The following is a 19,187-nucleotide window of genomic DNA, read 5'->3' as shown; positions in this document are numbered from 1 at the left end:
TGCAAAGCACACAAAATAGCTGACAAACTCCCCTGAACCCAGCTGGTAATTACTTTCAAGCATCTGACCTTCTCTACCACTGCAAACGTCTAGCTGAGCCTTAGTCACACAACAACCAACCATTCATTATGTTACTCATGTTCAAAGCAGCTTCCTGGGAAGATGACACAGCCCTGGAAAAGGGATTTGCATAGTCCCAACTGAGCCCACAGGGCTTGTGCTGCTCTTTGTCATTCTTCATAGTGACCAATCTCCTTTTTTCCTTCTTTTTTCCCTTTTTTACAGTTCTCCCCTTAAAATTTCTCATGGTTATTTTTTTTTCTTTTAAAGGTTCCCTGCAGGTATGTCCCCTCTCTCCTCCATGCACCCTCTCCATTAAGAGAAATTTATTTGAGATCTTCCTTTTCCTAGAAGCAGGAGAGACAGACAATGTCATATGCATCTGTAAAATAGGAATAGCAGTTTTCTATCTCTGGTGCCCAGGGAGGGCAAATGTGATAACAGTGGGGGAATGCTTTGCAAATGTAAGGCAGTGTGTTAATGTTCCACATTCATTTGATAGACCATTTTGATGGCTCTGGCCCACCATCACACAATGACTCAGGCCAACCACCACAGGCTTCTGTGTCTGCCCTCTCACTTCAGATTATATGCTCTTAAAAAGGCTTTCCCAAACTTGGGTTGCTAACTGGCTTTGGACTACAATTCCCATCATCCCTGACCACTGGTCCTCCTAGTTATGGATGATGGGAATTGTAGTCCAACAACAGCTGGAGACCCAACTTTGGGAAACCCTGCTGTAAACTGCAGGCTTGCTCTTTATCTTTCTTCAGCCTTCTCCAACCTGGTGCCCTCCAAATCTTTGGAATACAAGCCCTATCAGCCAGCTTGCCTGATGTTCAGGAATGCCAAGAGCTTTACTCTATGTCATTCAGATTTTGCCCAGTTGGGGAAGGTTGCCTTTACGGGCATAACAGTTACTTCATATATATTTATCTTGATCCTATCTGCGTTTTCTTTGTGATGCGTTATATTGTTATGAGTTTGGGGGCCAGTCTGGATGATGCCCTGGGTCCCTTCCAGTCCTTGGGATCCTGTATCTGTGAGGGTAGAATGAAGCTTGCCAAGTGAGTTCCCTTGTCAAGGTAAGCACCATGATTTAGCATGGCCAAAGAATTTGCTCTGTGTCACAGAACTTATGGGCGGGCCTTTCCCTAACACCCTCATCTGGCTGGCAGATAGGAGAACAATAGCCAGAGTTGTTGTGTGGGGCAGAAAAATGCTGAACCCTGGAAGCTGCAGGCTTGGCACTGGACCTAAGTAGGACTCTGGGACTTCTCTGGAAACCAATGGGGAAGCAAGATCTGTTGGGATGTTAATACTGTGGCATCCTCCATCCTATGCTCAGGTTGTAGGTATGTATAAATAAAACCATATATCCTAAAGACACCACAGTCTCCACTATCCTGCATTCCAAGGAAAGTGAATCCTGGATCTCTCCCCACTCAGAGATTGGAGTAGCACATACTTAGGGTAGCAGATTTCAACATTCAAAGGTCTCAGAGACACCGTTAGCAATCAAAGTTGTGGGTCCTCGTGAAACAAGTGAGGCTTCTTCTTGCAGTCTAGAGAAGGGAAAACTCGTTCTCAAAGCAGGAAATCTTTAAGCATCAGACCTGAAATGCATAAATTGAAATTGGCCCTGGTAGTTGTATAAGGATTCTCAGAAGGCTGGTTGGCTGGCTGGCTGGCTGGCTGGCTGGCTGCCCCCACACCTCCACCTCCACCCCCCATCCACACATACACTTTCCCTCAGGTTGCATAACAGCATGAAAATGCAAACTGTTATCCAGTATCAATTATATGCTACAATTTAATTCCAAACAGGTGTTACTGATCTGGTACAAAATTGTGACTTATCGACATGATGGACAATTTAGAGGAATTTGTGAGGGGAGCATGATTGTGCCCCCGCCCCGCCTGCCTCCTGAAATGGTACATGCCAAGAATAATTTTACCCCACACAACTTGCTGTATCTGTGGGCCAATGCCTATGAACCTAAGTATACATGGCTGAAAGTGTCTCATTGAAATAAAATGGGGGAGGGGGGAGGAAAAGAAAAGGTCTTACTTCTGAGTAAATATACATAGGATTGGGTTGTCAGGGGAGATGTGGGAAAAGAGGGCTGGTATGGAGAACACAAGGTAGCCATGAACACAGGGAGGAATTGAAATGTTAGCACTTGGGAGAGAGAATGAAAAGATAATACTTTCCTGGGTATAATCTGAAGTAAATTTGAGTTCTTTTTGAGGAGAGAGGCAAAGAATTGTTTCTTCTTTCTCTGAAACTAGTTTCTTCATCTTTAGTTACAATCCTGTAATAAGCCTCTATTCGTTTCAGTAAAATAATCACCTGCAGGGTTCAATTTTATTGCCCCAGACAAATGCATCATCTTTATTCCAATTTGGAGAAAGCATTACAGCCGTGTGTAATAGCCCAGATCCTGTAAAAAATGGAGCAGTCATTTAATTTAACAGAACGGCTTTTCTCCATCAAAATCTTATATTAGGCATCAGCATTGCCCAGGTCTTTTGTAACTACAGCATATCATACAGCAGAAAGATTCAATAAGTAATTTGCATCTTTATATAGACTGAAGGTTAACATCCACCAAACATTACATTTATATGATCTAGATTCTAGAGCAGCCTTTCTCAACCTTGGGTCCCCAGATGTTTTTGGCCTACAACTCCCATCATCCCTAGGTAGCAGGACCAGTGGTCAGGGATGATGGGAGTTGTAGGCCAAAAACATCTGGCGACCCAAGGTTGAGAAAGGCTGCTCTAGAGAGTTGATGTCTTCAGTACAGCTTGTAGGGTGGCCTCTCTGTGTATTTCCTTTTGAAATTAAACACCCCTATCCAGAGCCTTCCAGTGTGAACACAAGAATCCTTGTGAACAGAACTTTACATTTGTATCACGGTGTGTGAGAGAGGAGGGTGGGGTGTTGCGTCAGAGTGAAAAGCTGAAATCTTGGTTCATTAAAGCACTGGTCAGGCAGGCTGAGTTTGGTCTGGATTCATTCATTCATAGCTGTCAACAGTTCTGGAATGCCCACTGCCTCTGTGCGTTATGTACCTGGTGGTGGCTGGTGCCCACCGATAGGGCAAAAGGCAGGAAGTTCAACAGTAGATGGTGCCAGAATTCCCCCTCTCTAACCTCTTCCCTGCTGATTGGAGGAGGAGGAGAAAGAAGAAGAAGTTGACAGCTGGTACCACCCTCTGGTCTGGATGTAAATAAGAAGGCAGGAAGTGAGAACTGGCTGAGGTTAATGGACCAGCCTCCCCCTGAATTTACCTGAATCTGTTAAACAGTGGCCTGGGGAGACCAAAGGAAGGCGTAGATAGAACAACAGTGAGCAACTGAAGCACATAGTTCCTGAACATGGATGCAGAGTTGGTGTTCATGAGGGAGTGAGAGAAGGAAGAGAGAGTGGAACACCTGGGAGCCTTATCTTGGGACCATTCAGCTCTGTACAAAAGCAGGTGGATTTTCAGCTGATTTTGGTGCAGGTGAATTTCTTCTTTCTTCTCTAGTAAAAATAAAAGGGGAGAGGGAGAGGTAAAAATATCACCAGCTGGCATTAACAATAAGAATATTCCATCAATGCAAATTTAAATTTATAGATTAATATATGCCTTCCAAGCAGGTATCTGACCATTCTAAGCCATGCACTGAAATGTGGAATGGGCAGCGAGATCTTCAGACCACTGAGCTGTGGATGGTGGGTGTTTGTACTTTCAGCCTTGCAGTATAAGTCTCTCGGCCACCATAAGGATTCCCAGAACCCACCTTTGATGTCCATTTGTTAGTGCTCACTGACAGGGTAGGTGAATTTCTAATGCACTGAAGAGTTGACTTTGACAAAGTGGCAGAGGGGTTCCTCCCTTAGATTTTTACACTTTTGGAAGGCCTTGACACCCATTGTCATTTTCATGGCAACCAGGTACAGAAAGCGTATCTCAAAAATTTGCCCCTCTGTAGGAGCCCGCTATAAGCAGCAGCCACCAGTTCCACAGGTTCTGCAAGAAACTCAGCAGGGTTTGAGGACTGATTGATTTTGCCTGTGCTGGTAGCTCTTTGCCTTTAGGGACCTCTGCATTGTTATGTTGCGGGAGGTTCCTGAGGACTTTGTTGCATGTTAGTGGATGTTGGGCCTCATACTAGGTACCATATCATTCGAGTTATTATTTCCCTATGGTGATCTGCAACTGAGTGTTGAGTTACACCATGTCTTGTAGGTTTGATGTGAGGGGGACAGAAGTTGGCATGCAGGTGGCTATGTTTTATATTATTCTTTTTCGCCCTTTAAAATCAGTGATAGTCAATTTGCCAATTTATTTATGCTATGTCTAGAATTCATAGAATTCATAGAATCATAGAATCATAGAGTGGGAAGAGACCACAAGGGCCATCCAGTCCAACCCCCTGCCAAGGAGGAAACACCATCAAAGCATTCCTGACAGATGGCTGTCAAGCCTCCGCTTAAAGACCTCCAAAGAAGGAGACTCCACCACACTCCTTGGCAGCAAATTCCACTGTCCAACAGCTCTTACTGTCAGGAAGTTCTTCCTAATGTTTAGGTGGAATCTGTTGTGATATTATTACAAGCTGAGCTGCAAAAGCCTCAGCAGTGAGGCTCACATGACTATGTGTCTGTTTTCATCCTGGGAGAAAGCCACTAGTCCTTCCAGCTTTCTCACACACGTGATGTTTTTGTACTGTACTGTTGTACTTTACTTTCGTTTCTGGCTCACAGATGCTGGACACCCTAATGCACAGCTCTGACTTAGTGAGTTTGAATCTTCTTTCTTGTAGTTTGAATCCATTGCTCCATGTCCGCTTCTCTGGAGCAACAGAAAACAACCTTTCTCCCTACTCTATATGACATCTTTTTATATATTTGAACATGGCTATCATATCACCCCTTAACCTTCTCTTCTCCAGGCTAAACATACCCAGCTCCCTAAGCCGTTCCTCATAAGGCATCGTTTCCAGGCCTTTGACCATTTGGTTGCCCTCCTCTGGACACATTCCAGCTTGTCAGTATCCTTCTTGAACTGTGGTGCCCAGTAAAATATAGCATAAGCATGCTCCACCTTCATCCTGCCCAGGGAGTCCATTTTGTTTAAGCTATTCTATCAATGCCTCCTAGCCATTGAGATGGCTGCACCCTTAGAGTGTTCCATATCTGAGGAGTTCTGCCAGTATTATCTATTATGGCGGTAGTGTCTCTCATGTTCTGTCAACGCAGTGGGACTTCCACAAAATCCTATGGCCCTTCAGCTGGCAGAACTCGAATTTGGATTGCATCCTCGCAGACCAATCCTGGGCATGTTTACAGAAAAGCAAGTCCCACTGTGTTATTCCCAAGTAACTGTGAATAGGATTTCACACACACACACACACACCCGGCCCAAGAAGGCTTTTAAATGCCATGCAAAAACAAAACGGCGGGCTATTTCAGCATTTGTGGCAGCAGTTTGAAATACTTTGTAAGTATAATAAAGCTTTTCATTTTAATTTCACATGCTCACTTTCTTCTTCTGCTCATAGATCCACTTTTACCACCCAATTAAAACACTTTAAAAATTAAAGACAGTCATTCATATAGCACGTGTTTATTCACAAAGGGCTTTCGGTGGTGTTACATTCATCCCGACAACAGGCCTAGAAGTACGTTGTAATTATTCCCATTAGACACATGAGAAATGGAAGCATCAGGGAAACCTCTGTTAAGACAAAAACAACTCAGAGATATGGAAGAGAAGAAGCTATGGGGCTCTGATAAAGAGCACTTTCACAAAATAACACTGTTTCACTCCAGAGTAATTAATTTGGAACGATTATCATTCCTAGCACTCTCTTCTTCCTCTCCTTGCTAACACATATTAAAGCTACCAGTCCACAAATAACCTGTGTGGCTCAGATTTTAGGGTGAAACATATCCATGAAAGGAAACCTGAGAGTTTATTCCCCAAAAGTCTGAGGGAACAATGAAAACACAAGTACCAACCTATTTATTTGAGCCCTTGCTGCTATTGCCAAAAGCCTCAGCTGAATGCAATAATACTGCCCTGCATACACTATTTTATAGTGCAGCATTATGGCAATAAAGTATCAAAATAAGAACTTGGGCAGAGCTCCTTAATATAAGAACATAAGACAAGATTGCTGGATCAAGGTCAATGGCCTATCTGATCCAGCATCCTGTTCTCACACTGGCCAACCAGTTGCCTGTGGGAAGCCTGCAAGCTAAGCATGGGTGCAACAGCCCTCTCCCCACTCGTGATTTCCAGACACTTTGTGCTGGCCCCAAGGGTTTGTCCGTGAAGCGAGGTCCAAGTCCAGTCCTGGGTCTAGGGGTCCAAAGGAGGTCAGTCCGGTGGGGAGCGAGGCAGGGAGCAGGTCAAGGTCCAAGGCAGGTTCAGGCACAAGGTTGCAGGTTGCAACTAAGTTGCTCATGCAACTTGGGCTGGGTCTGGCTGGCTTTTATCTGGCCCTATGCTTAGGGCGGCCCCGATCCTCCGGAGACTCGCCTCTCCTCCGGGCCTGGAGGCAAGCACTCCTCCTGTAGGCACTTAGCTCCCTTCGCCTCTCTGTCCTGAGCCTCTGCAGCTCAGGAGAGGCTGGTGGGTTACTGGACCCAGGGGCTGCCTCAACTTCCTCTGAAGAGGCTGGGAGTGGAGCACCTGCAGGCAATGGGTCCTCCCTCCCATCAGGAGCCAGAGCAGACTCCGCTGATGCCTGCACCTGGGGATCCAGCACAGGTGGGGATCATTCAGGCTCAAGCCCTGGCCCTGGCTCAGCTGGTTCTGGAGGCGGGGAATCCTGTGCAGGCTGGGATCCCTCAGGTTCAGCATCAGAGTCTGACTCCCAGGCCATCACACACTTGTATTCAGAGGTATAATACCTTTGACACTGGAAGTACAGCATAGCCACTGTGGCTAGTTGCCACTGTTAGTCCTCTCCTCCAAGAATTTGTCCAGTCCTCTTTTAAAGCCATTCAAGCTGGTGGCCATTACTGCCTCCTGGGGGAGCAAATTCCGTAGTTTGACTATGCGCTGTGTGAAGAAGTATGTCACGGACCGTGCTGAGGAGGGCTGCACTGAGGAGGAATTGTGGGAGCCTCCCTCTCCCTGCTCCTGATCTGGATCCTGAATCTTCCCAGGAGCAGGAGGGCAGTGTAGATTTGGAACAGTCGTTTGCAGAGGGACATAGTTCAGAAGGCAGAAGCTGGGAAATACTGGATGGGGAACAGCTAGGAGAAGAAACACTGGAAGAGAGAGGGTTAACAGATTCACAGTCTCTGGACAGCATTCCTCCACTCAGCCCAAGGTCAATAAGAGCTCAGAAGTGACAGAACAGAAAGCACAGAGGGTACAAGATCAGATTACAAAACATAGAAGTGACGTAGATTAATATGAACGTAAGGGGGCGGAACGCTTAATTGGGAGCACTGCCATTTCTAGGAGATGTGTTCTTTGTTCTCTCATTGTGATTATTAAAGTTTCTGGTAAGAAGACTCCTTTTCCTTTGTTCTGCTTATCTACTGCCATGGGGGGAGGAAGCCGATTCCCTGAAGCCTGACAACGTACTTTTTTTTATCTGTCCTGAATCTTCCAACATTCAGCTTCAATGGGTGTCCACAAGCTCAAGTGTTGTGAGACCAACACTATACACTACTATGGTTGTTTGCTGAACTTCTATTTGGGCCCTTAATGTTTGGGGCAAAGCTGATGTGATGCTAAATTCAGAAAACTCTCAAAAGGTCCCATTGATGCCAGCACGTGTCCTTCCTTCCTTCCTTCCTTCCTTCCTACCTACCTACCTACCTACCTACCTACCTACCTACCTACAATGCAGGGTGTGTATGTGAGTGAGTGACAGACAGAGATCCACACACCCACAAATATTGCTATTCTTGTTATTTACTCACCCTTCACCCTATGGTCCCATGCCAGTTTATAACATTAAAGTGCAATATTAGAAACAGTTTAAAACAGGAAGCAACTTGGGTATTAGAGGAAGAATCTTCAGAAAAAATTCAGCAAAGTGGCCTTCTTTTTGGGGATGGGAGAGAGAAATATTAGCCATTTTCTCAAGCGGGAGATGGGAAGACTTCAGAGGTATTTCAGTGTGGACATGTCTGAGCCAGATGAGTTTATTGTGTTCCTTACACCACACATTTGATAAAAACCTTCATTCCCTTCAAACTGGTTAAATCCGCAACTGTGTTGTGGAACAGAAGCATTTGCAAAGCTTCTGGGTTTTCCCCTTTTCCTTGGCCCAAAACTGACACTGTTGAAGTTGGGTATTAATTGTTCCTTAATAAGATACAATCGTAAAACATGCAATTTAGTGCTTCGTTTCTTCCAATTTTCATACAGGAATCAAACTGTGCTAAACTAAAGCTTTAATCCTCTCGGTTCTGCCTGTAACAAGCACTATAGTCTGTGAAAGGTTACCGACCCAGAACAAATAAATTAATAAGCTTCAGTAATTATATCTGGGTCATTTTGTTTTAAACCGTGAAATCAAAAGCTCTCTTCATATTAGTGCATTAGTGCAGGAATTGCTGGAACTGGCCATCGGTGTTCCCTTGATACACCATCTGCGAATATCACATACTGGCACATATTGGTGAGAGAAGCCTCTGCATACATTAAAAGGGTGCAAGGAATTCATTAGATTATCAAGGGCGGGTGCAGATGTGAAGCTTTTGTCTCCTTTCTCCACACCTCTATTATCAGTTCTTACTTCCTACTGTAAAAAAATTCTCTGCTCGGGAGCTAATTTGACTCCCTGCTTCCTTTTACTCTGATTTAGTTTTAGACTTCCGTGCTTTTAATAACCACAGAGTTTGAAACCTCAGGAAGTCTTTATTCAGTGGTTGCTGATAAGACACCGTGATGGGTAGGAATGTGGTGGAGGAAGAGGTGATTTGCCCCACACAGCTGGCTGGCAGTTAGGGAGAAGGAGATCCCTTATGTCATTGCTTGAGCCTTCTTAGTTTTCATTTCAAGTCCAGCGTTTTAGTTCATCACCAACTTTGCATTCCTGTCTGATGTCCAACACTTTCCCACTTCTTAAATGAGAGGGAAAATGCAATATAGCCAGTCAAGCACTTCTAAGTCTCACTGAAGTCAATTAGAGATTTACCGGTAAGTATCTCCATTAGTATCAATGGCTCTTTTTAACTTTGACTGGACCATGAAAACCAGTTCACACATGCATATCCATTGTTCATTGACTAGCATTACAGGATGACTTGGAGATAATGTTCATAACACAACACAATGGAGATGAGTCAAGCATTTGCTTCAGCAACATTAAGTGATGACCCAACATATAGGACAACCAAGTGGTGTCTATATCCATCAGGCATGATAGTATATCATATTCAGAGAAGGAAATAAAACTATATTCCCACCATGCAGAGATCCGTGTACATGGCTAGGAAGGACTTGAATTCCAGAGGAAATGTGAACAATACAGAAGTGAAGTGTCTTGTTGCTAAATTAATGCAAAAGAGTAAACCACTCCCGTCAGGAAGTTGCAGACACACCTTTTGCTGAATACTTTCCCAAACTCCAGTTTCCTTCTCAATTAAATTGTCAACAGCTATTTCAATGTTATTATTTCCTTCGTATAGAAAATTAAACCCTCCATTTACAAGTTTCTGAGCCTTATTGCTTTCACACATTTGATTTGTACTAATCATTTCTTATCTTCCAGCATTGCTGATACTGACTAAATAACAGAATTAGATGAAACTGCATGGCCTTAATAACAGAATTGTGTGCCTTTTGTTAGTTTAATTTAAATCTCAGTAACGATTTTGGGATCATGAGAGATTCTGACAGGAAATCCAAACTAGACAAAGAAGCTGCTCCTGATTTAATTAATACTGCATCACAAGACACTGCTTTGGCCTTGCACTTTTAATTCTTCAGTTCAGATTAAACAATTTTTGTTGGCATAAATGCATACAAAAAAATAAGCAATAGTGTTTCAGGCTAATCCGTGTTAACTAATAAAGCAAGGTATTGTGATTCCATTAATTAATCTTAAATTCATTCAGATAACTTGGAACTTGTCAGCCTTCCAGATTAAATGGTCTGTCTGTTCAAAACCACTAGAGACCAGCCCATAAATATTTTCAGTCAAGAGTGAGCAGTCCGATGGTGAGAGTGAAGAGTGTGAGTCTTGTGTGCCTCCATTTCACATGCATGCATTTGTGAGTTAAGTGGGAAGGCAATTACTAAGCAGTTCATCATACGGCTTGTCTTTGCCATAAGACACAGGAAGATGTCAGCCTTTCACGGGACAAAGGGGCATCCTGTTAAAATGCAAAGGACTGACTGAAATATCATCTCATACTCTGGAACTTTTCCAGTATACCAAGGATGCAAGGTCGCCTTAATCTCAAGTCCTTTTTTGGTCCTGCTGCACTTTGAGAGACCTATTCTGACTTAAAGAGGATATCAAGTTCAACTAAAGGAGCCCTGACGATTGACATTTGAAAGCCATCCAATCTAACCTCTAACCAAATCAGCCTTTCCTTGAATAACAACATAATGTCACTCGAACAATGCACCTTCTTTCGGTTGTTGCTTTTCATATGGAATATGGTGTGTGTGTGTGTGTGTATTGGTACAGGAGACCCTTGTGAAGGACTATGTGGATTTGGAATATGACTCTGAACATTTGTAGCATTTATAAAAAAAATAATAATCTTGCAGAGTGGGTTTCATGGCAGAAAAAACTACAGGTCTGCCTAATGAGCAAAGCATTAAAGTTATTCTTAATATATTATATATATTGGGGGTGAGAAGCAAGGACACATAAAATCACAGAATCATCGAATCTTAGAGTTGGACCAGGGACCCCTAGGGTCATCTAGTCCAACCGCCTGCAATGCAGGAATTTCAGCTACAGCATCCATGACATACCTCAAGGACCGCTTCTTTCCATATGAACCTACCAGGACCCTGAGATCATCTTCTGAGGTCCGTCTTCATGTGCCTCCTCCTTGAGAGGTCCGGAGGGTGGCAACACGAGAACAGGCCTTCTCTGCAGTGGTTCCCCGTCTGTGAAATGTTCTCCCCAGGGAAGTTCGCCTGGCGCCTTCATTATAAACCTTTAGGCACCAGGCAAAAACATTCCTTTTGTGGGATGTAAAAGAGGACAGGAGCAGTCAAACACAACTTTTGCTAGAGTAGACATAAAGGTTGTCTCAGTCCTCCAGCCAGAACTTCCTGCCTTCCTGGACTGAGACAAAACTTCCTTGTATGTAGCTTGAGATGGGTGCGGCCTTTCCTTGAAGAACCACAGGCCAGGCTTCCATTTTGTCTCTTCAGTCTTCTCTCTCTCATTGCCATCTTAACAGCAGCATTACTAAGATGCACCCTTGGCTCTAGGCCAAGAGAAGAAAAGGGCAACTTTCTCCCATAAGGAGATAGTCACCACATGTATACTGTTTAGTAACTTTTAAGACTGCCTCTGCGATCCTTTGTGTGAACAGATGATTTCTTGTGAGTAAATGTTTTATACTTTACTGAAGACTGTGTAGTGTCTTATTAAAAGAGGGATTAAAAGGGGAAGACACCAGGATAATATTTCTAATGACTCTAGCGAGCCTGTGCAAGCTATTTGCTGTGTGTGTGCTAAAAAGGGAATGTTAACTCTGCAGATATTATAGAACTTGTAAACACAAGTTGGGACAGGATATCTTAAACAATATATCCTCCCCCACATCCCTTAACATTCCCACACCTTTTAAACCAGGCCTTTGGCTGACCTAATCGACATCCTATACCCTTTAAAATGTGGCTCTTTTGGGGAGTGTTATTGGATTATTGTTTTAATTTTGATTTTATATATTGTGATCTTTTTGTGTGAACCACCCTGAGACCTCCAGGTATAGGGTGGTATATAAGTTCAATAAATGAAAAATGAAATGAAATGACAGGTGGCCACCACATGGCGGTGAAACATCTGGCAGTGCCTCCCCTGCAGATATCGGTATCCAGGGTCTATATTGGAAGAGACATTTATTCAGATAAAGAAGAAGGGCAAAAGTGGTCAAAGGCCTTAATGTGATCTAGCTCCCTGCAGTTCAGGAGGAGAGCATCTGCTTTGCATACAGAAAGTTCTGGCTCTCCAGATAGGGCTGGGAGAGACCTCTAGCTGAAGCCCTGCCAGTTATTGTAGGGGATACTGAGGTCTTCTGAGACAATGGTCTGACTCATATGAAGTAGCATCCTTTCTTCCTATGTTGCTGATTGGGTAAACAAAAGCAAAACTTCCTCTCTGTGGGTTAAAAACAATAATGACATGTTCGTCATATCCACCCCAAACAGAAATAAAGCATTTTTTGGTCTGCATCAATTAGAAGCGAGAGTCTGGAAAAAGCAATGCTAAGAAAAGCAGCTACAAGTATAAATATGCTTCTGGCTCAAAATCTAATTTTAATACAGTCAGCCAAGGAGAGAACTTGAAATTAAAAAGTGCTGCTGGTGGTAGAAAACGGAATGATTCTTTACTTGATTTTAATTTGGGCAATCAACAAGGATTTTAGCTGGTCTTTATTAATAGCTGTGTAAACTACATTTTCCCTCTGAAGTCTGGGAAAATCTAAAAATACACTGAGTGAACTATTTGTGTTTTCCATGGATGTTTTGTTTTTCAGTCCAACAAAGCATGCCTAGCAAGAAAATAATAACAATACAATAGCTCTGAAGCATGGAATTTGTGCATTTCAGAATGAAATACACATTTCTAATACAAAATCAGAGGTCATATTTATTTTTTATTGCCCAAGTCAAAGGCGATAACACCTGAGAAACAAGATAACAATTCACTCAAAATACAGGCATCATAATGCAAGAGTAACCAAGAATAATGCAATAGATACATTGAATCATAGTCCAAGGGTAAATGGAGTCTGATTTTGCTTGGAACAAGGGAATATGAAGCTGCACACCTTGTCAGCCCCAGTCTTATGTCACAGAGAAGATATTACATTTTGGCTCTTTGGTCATCATCATTTCATCCAGCCACTCCATGGTTTATATTTTGTGAGTATTCAGGGCCATTACTAAGTATTTAAAGGGCACTGGATACATATTTGAAAAACATTGTGGATTTATATGCATAATGGCCTCTGGGTCAAGTAAGATGGCAGGTGACTCAGGTCTCCCTAGCACTGCAACTGGCAGTGCTCCCAGCTCCCCTCTAATGAAAGAGCAAAAGCAAGCAAAGGGGTTATTTTAAGGAGGGAAACGAGGTAGGAGGTCTAGGGTCCAGTGCAAAAGACTCCCCTGCCCTGGTAGACCATGCAGAAGGCTGTACAGTGGTATCTCGGGTTACAGACGCTTCAGGTTACATACTCCGCTAACCCAGAAATAATGCTTCAGGTTAAGAACTTTGCTTCAGGATAAGAACAGAAATCATGCTCTGGCAGCGCACTGGCAGCGGGAGGTCCCATTAGCTAAAGTGGTGCTTCAGGTTAAGAACAGTTTCAGGTTACGAACGGACCTCCAGAACGAATTAAGTACGTAACCAGAGGTACCACTGTAGTTTTGATGCAAGGCCTCCAATCAAAAATATCCTAAGCTAGTGGGCTGCTCGCAGAAAGGAAGCACGGAACTGACTTAGATGGACCACTTCTCTCTCTCTCTCTCTCTCTCTCTCTCTCTCTCTCTCTGTGTGTGTGTGTGTGTGTGAGAGAGAGAGAGAGAGAGAGAGAGAGCCTGTAGTTGTTCATCATTCCTTGCTCATTGAGCATACTCAGCCCTCATTGGGCTATTTGGGTGCATGCTCTACATGTGCTGGGGGAGGTTACAGTTGTGTAAAGGTAAAAAAAGGTAAATGATCCCTTGATGGTTCAGTCCAGTCAAAGGCGACTATGAGGTTGTGGCACTCATCTTGCTTTAAGGCTGAGGGAGCTGGTGTTTGTCAACAGAGAGCTTTCTGGGTCATGTGGCCAGCATGACTAAACCACTAAACCACTTCTGGCACAACAGGACACCATTGAAAAAAACCAGAGCGCATGGAAATGCCATTTACCTTCCCGCTGCAGCAGTACCTATTTATCTACTTGCACTGGCATGCTTTCAAACTGCTAGGTTGGCAGGAACTGGGACAGAGCAACGAGAGCTCACCCCATCATGGGGATTTGAACCACTGACTTTCTGATTGGCAAGCCCAAGAGGCTCAGTGGTTTAGACCACAGCGCCACTTTATTTACCTTTACACTACTGCAAACTTTTGGGTTCCTTGCTGATACTCTCCTTGCATGTGTGCACATGTGTGTGTGTGTGTGTGTGTGTGTGTGTGTGTGGTGCAATTTTCCAACATAAAGATTGGCACCTAGAGGACTGAGATTTTAGTATATCTGGAAACACAGCAGATAAAACAATAGACAATAGACATCCCTGGCTTCTACAGTGAGTTTGATTCAAGAAAGCAGAAAGCAGAAAGTAGAAAACCACTGTTTACTTAGGCTGCAATCGTATACACACTTACCTGGGAGTAGGTCCCTTTGAATTCAATGGTATCCACATTTGAGTAAATATGTATAGGCTTGCACTATTAGAACAGTATATCCAAAGATAATGGAGGCAGGAGAATCTGATGTTAAGATATCAAAATCCTTCTAAAGTGCCATTCAGTAAGTTTTCCTCAGGCAAACTATTCAAAACAAGCCACAGGAGTTTTGCACATGAGGACTAGTGAACCATCATAAGTTTTAAAATACAGCCGTTCCATTGGGGCACCACACCACACTACTAGAAAGCCAGGAGTTTTGATTACTCAGATTTCTCAAGGCATTTTTCATATATCCCTGCACCTATCTATTCCACCAAGAACTCATATATAATGACTGGTGGCTGCTTTCAGAATTACCGTAATACTTCTGCCTTTTGGAAACCCATCCAATGAAGCATCTCCTTGAAATGTGCTTTCCTTTTTGTCAGGGGCCTTTGCTAATTGTTATTAAAATTATAGTGTGGACTACAAAAGGATTAGTGGTGGGATATCTTGCAGGGATATTTTAATTGCTTTGGGGCCCAGATCCAGGTACAAAGAAACTTAAGACCTGTGCTGACACATTTCTCTCTTTCTTTCTTTTTTCTACAGGCTTCTTTCTAGCTTCACAATGCTGTGAATTTCCTGCCAGCACCTACTGTTGCTTTTCTTCCACTTCTTTCTGCCTTTCCCGGTTCTCACCTCAAACAATCTCTTTTTATCACCATCTGTTGGACTCAGCTTTGTCGCTCCTGCCGAGTCATCTTCTGTACTCGAATCGTCTCCACTTCCTGTCTGCCACCTGCCATCGCCTCATCTTCTTCGAACCCTCTCGCAACAGCTCCTGCTTTCACAAGGCTGGTCTCCTGCCTCCCCATCACGGCTGCTTTGACATGTTCCTGAAAATATTGTTTGTGCATTTAGGAGAAGAAGAGATTCAGAAAGGGAATTGTTTGTATGTGATGTTAGCGATCCCCAAGAAAGCTTAGGGTGTGGAGTGGCACCAAGACCAGGGGCGTCGCTGGGGAGGGGCGGTGGGGGCGGTACGCCCCCAGTGACAGGATGACAAGCGGCGGGTGGGGGTGACAAGCGCCGGCCCCTCCCGCCACTCCCACGCGCCGCCGCTCCCTCCGTCACCCAGCAGCACATGGAAGGGGTGCTTTCCGCCGCTTTTTTCGGTGGGGGCGTCGACCAGTGAGGGAGGGTGTCACACTTGTCACCCCCTCCTCGCTAGTCGACCCCCCGCCGAAAAAACCTGCGGGGGGGGGGCGGGGAAAGGAAGCAGAGCCAGCGCATTCAAGCGCCGGCTCTGCTTCTTTTTTTCCCTTTCCGCCGCTTTTTTTCGGCGGGGGGGTCGACCGGCGAGGGAGGGTGTCACGCTTGTCACCCCCTCCTCGCTAGTCGACCCCCTGCCGAAAAAACCCGCGGGGGGGCGGGGAAAGGAAGCAGAGCCAGCGCATTCAAGCGCCGGCTCTGCTTCTTTTTTTCCCTTTCCGCCGCTTTTTTTCGGCGGGGGGGGTCGACCGGCGAGGGAGGGTGTCACCCCCTCCTCGCTAGTCGACCCCCCGCCGAAGCAGAGCCAGCGCATTCAAGCGCCGGCTCTGCTTCTTTTTTCCCCTTTCCGACGCTTTTTTTCGGCGGGGGGGGTGTCGACTAGCGAGGGGGGTGTCACGCTTGTCACGCCCTCCTAGCTGGCCACCACCCACCGCCGAAAAAAAGCCTCAGAAAGGGGGAAGAGTTTGGATTTGATATCCCGCTTTTCACTACCCGAAGGAGTCTCAAAGCGGCTAACATTCTCCTTTCCCTTCCTCCCCCACAACAAACACTCTGTGAGGTGAGTGGGGCTGAGAGACTTCAGAGAAGTGTGACTAGCCCAAGGTCACCCAGCAGCTGCATGTGGAGGAGTGGAGACGCGAACCCGGTTCCCCAGATAACGAGTCTACCGCTCTTAACCACTACACCACACTGGCTTTCTGCACCCACGTGCGTCGTGACGTCATGATGACGTCACGACGCACGCGTTGTGCCCCACCCCCAGGGGGGTTCCTCTGCGCTGCCGCCGCCCCCAGCAGCGCAGAGGCTAGCAACGCCACTGACCAAGACATACATTCCAGAGCATTTCTGTACCACCAAAACAATTTCCTCCAGTAAAATTAGTAGAAATTGTTCTAAAGGATTTGCTGGAGTTCAACTCATTTTCAAAGGGCAATTGCATTTCATTTGTATTATTCCTACTAATTGTTTTAGATACGTTATGTAAGCGCCATCCTATACACCTAAACGGCTCCATAAATACAAATATTTGTGTTTTAATTTAAAGTAGTGATACCCCTTGCTTTATAACCCAATTTAAGAACATAAGAGCCTGCTTGATGAAGCCCAAGGCCCATCTGAACCAGCATCCTGTTCTCACAATGACTGTGGGAAACCTGCAAGCAAGGGCTGAGCACAAGCGCATACTCCCCTCCCATGATTTTTAGCAACTGATTTGGAAGAATTACTGCCTCCAACTGTGAAGGGAGAGCTTAGCCATCCTAGATAGTAGTCATTTGGCCTAATCCTCTTTTAAAGAAATCCCAGTTGGTGACCATCACTGCCTCTTGCAGGAGCAAGTTCCATAACTTACTATATACAGGGGTGTTTCTAGCCACTTGGCTGCCCGGGGCGGGAAGCCAAGAGGCATGTCATGACACACGTGATGTGATGCCCCGCCCCCTGGGGGTGCCAGACGGCGGGTTCGGGAGTCTCTGCATCCCGCAGAGACACCATAAGCCGCCGCCCGGGCTCCCTTGGCGGAGTGCAAGTCGGGGCAGGGAGAGGGGGGTGACACCCCTCCTCGCTGGCCTGCCCCTTGCCTCCATGCCACGGCGAAAAAAGCCACTGGAAGGGGGGGACTATTTTCGGCGCTGCCGGGGTGGAGCCACAGGGGCGGCCAGCAAGGGGGGGTGACACCCCTCCTGGCTTGCCACCCCTGTGGCTCCACACCGGCAGTGCCGAAAATAGCCTAAAATAAAATAATTTTTTAAAAATTGGGGGGCGGGGCCACCACCCGAAGTGTCACCCCCCAGCAGGGCGCTGACCGAGGCCTCCCGCCCCCCCCTTGCTACGTCCCTGACTATATGAGTGTGTTTATGAAGTGTTTTTTTATCCAGTGTTTTTTCCCCAAAAAAGAAATATTTCCTACTCATATTGAAATACTGTCCCTCAGTTAGGCCAAACTTAGATTCACAAAATGTTTAGGGGTATGCATCCCTCTGTGTCCCTCCAGAAAAAAGCACTGATTACATACATCAAAACTTATTTACACTGTTGAATTTATCTCAATGCTGCCAATGTTTTCAAGCAGCATTTGTTTTAATTCTTCTGACTTCCCAAGTGCTGTAACCTACCTTAACCCATTGAACTATGTTAAGATACATATATAATTTATGCTTGCAAACCTAAATGCACTTAAAGGTAAAGGGACCCCTGACCATTAGGTCCTGTCGCAGACGACTCTGGGGTTGCGGCGCTCATCTTGCTTTACTGGCCGAGGGAGCCAGTGTTTGTCCACAGACAGCTTCCAGGTCATGTGGCCAGCATGACTAAGCCACTTCTGGCGAACCAGAACAGCGCACGGAAACACCGTTTACCTTCCCGCTGGAGTGGTACCTATTTATCTACTTGCACTTTGACGTGTTTTTGAACTGCTAGGTTGTCAGGAGCTGGGACCGAGCAACGGGAGTTCACCCTGTCGTGGGGATTCGAACCACCGACCTTCCGATCGGCAAGCCCTAGGCTCAGTGGTTTAGACCACAGCGCCACCCGTGTCCCATATTACCCTTCACAATAGGCTAATGCACAGAAGGCTGAAATGCCCACTTAACTGGCATATACTGTAAGTATCATTGAACTCAATGGAACTTACTTTTAAGTAGATATGTATAGTATTGCAGTGTTAGCCATCTTGTGATGGGTTAATGCTTGAATAAGGGTGAGCAGAGTCAAGCTGCTGCCCAGAGCCCAATATCATCTGTATTGCACTCAGTTCCACACAATCAGAAGCCCTGTATAATCCAGACCCTGGAATATGTGGGGGTGCCTAGGTAAATTCAGCTGGACCCCCCATCACAGAACATGTGGCAGTAAAAGATGACATGGGGATGGCAGGGTGGTTGGGACAGAAGGTGTAGTCCCAATCCCCTTCCATGTATAATCAGTGGGCTAATGGTCATATATAGTTCCATATATCTTTTCTTTTATAATTTGCATTTTCCTCTATGCAGCTTGAAGGCAAGCTCAGTAAACTGTATATAGTGTACATTTTATTTTCCTTTTTGTATTATTTCTGAGTGGTATCCAACATTACATATCCTCTGACACAATGGATGTATCTTACTTTCCTGCCCCTTCCAGCCACCCATTTGTCTTCAAAATCAGTTTTAGGGAGAACCCCCAGAGCAGATTCTGGGAATGTGTGGACATTGGCTATCACTGTCTATCTGAAGTTCGAGCTTGATGTCCGCCAGGTCATGGAATCCAGTGGGGAGTCTTCTTCTGTGACTGAATTGTACAATGCAAGTCTCCAAACAATAGTCCACAACTCAACATGA

The sequence above is a fragment of the Lacerta agilis genome, chromosome 3 (genome assembly GCF_009819535.1).
Source record: "Lacerta agilis isolate rLacAgi1 chromosome 3, rLacAgi1.pri, whole genome shotgun sequence".
Taxonomy (NCBI): Eukaryota; Metazoa; Chordata; class Lepidosauria; order Squamata; family Lacertidae; genus Lacerta; species Lacerta agilis.
The sequence above is the reverse complement of the archived record's forward strand: the minus strand, read 5'-3'. Positions refer to the sequence as shown.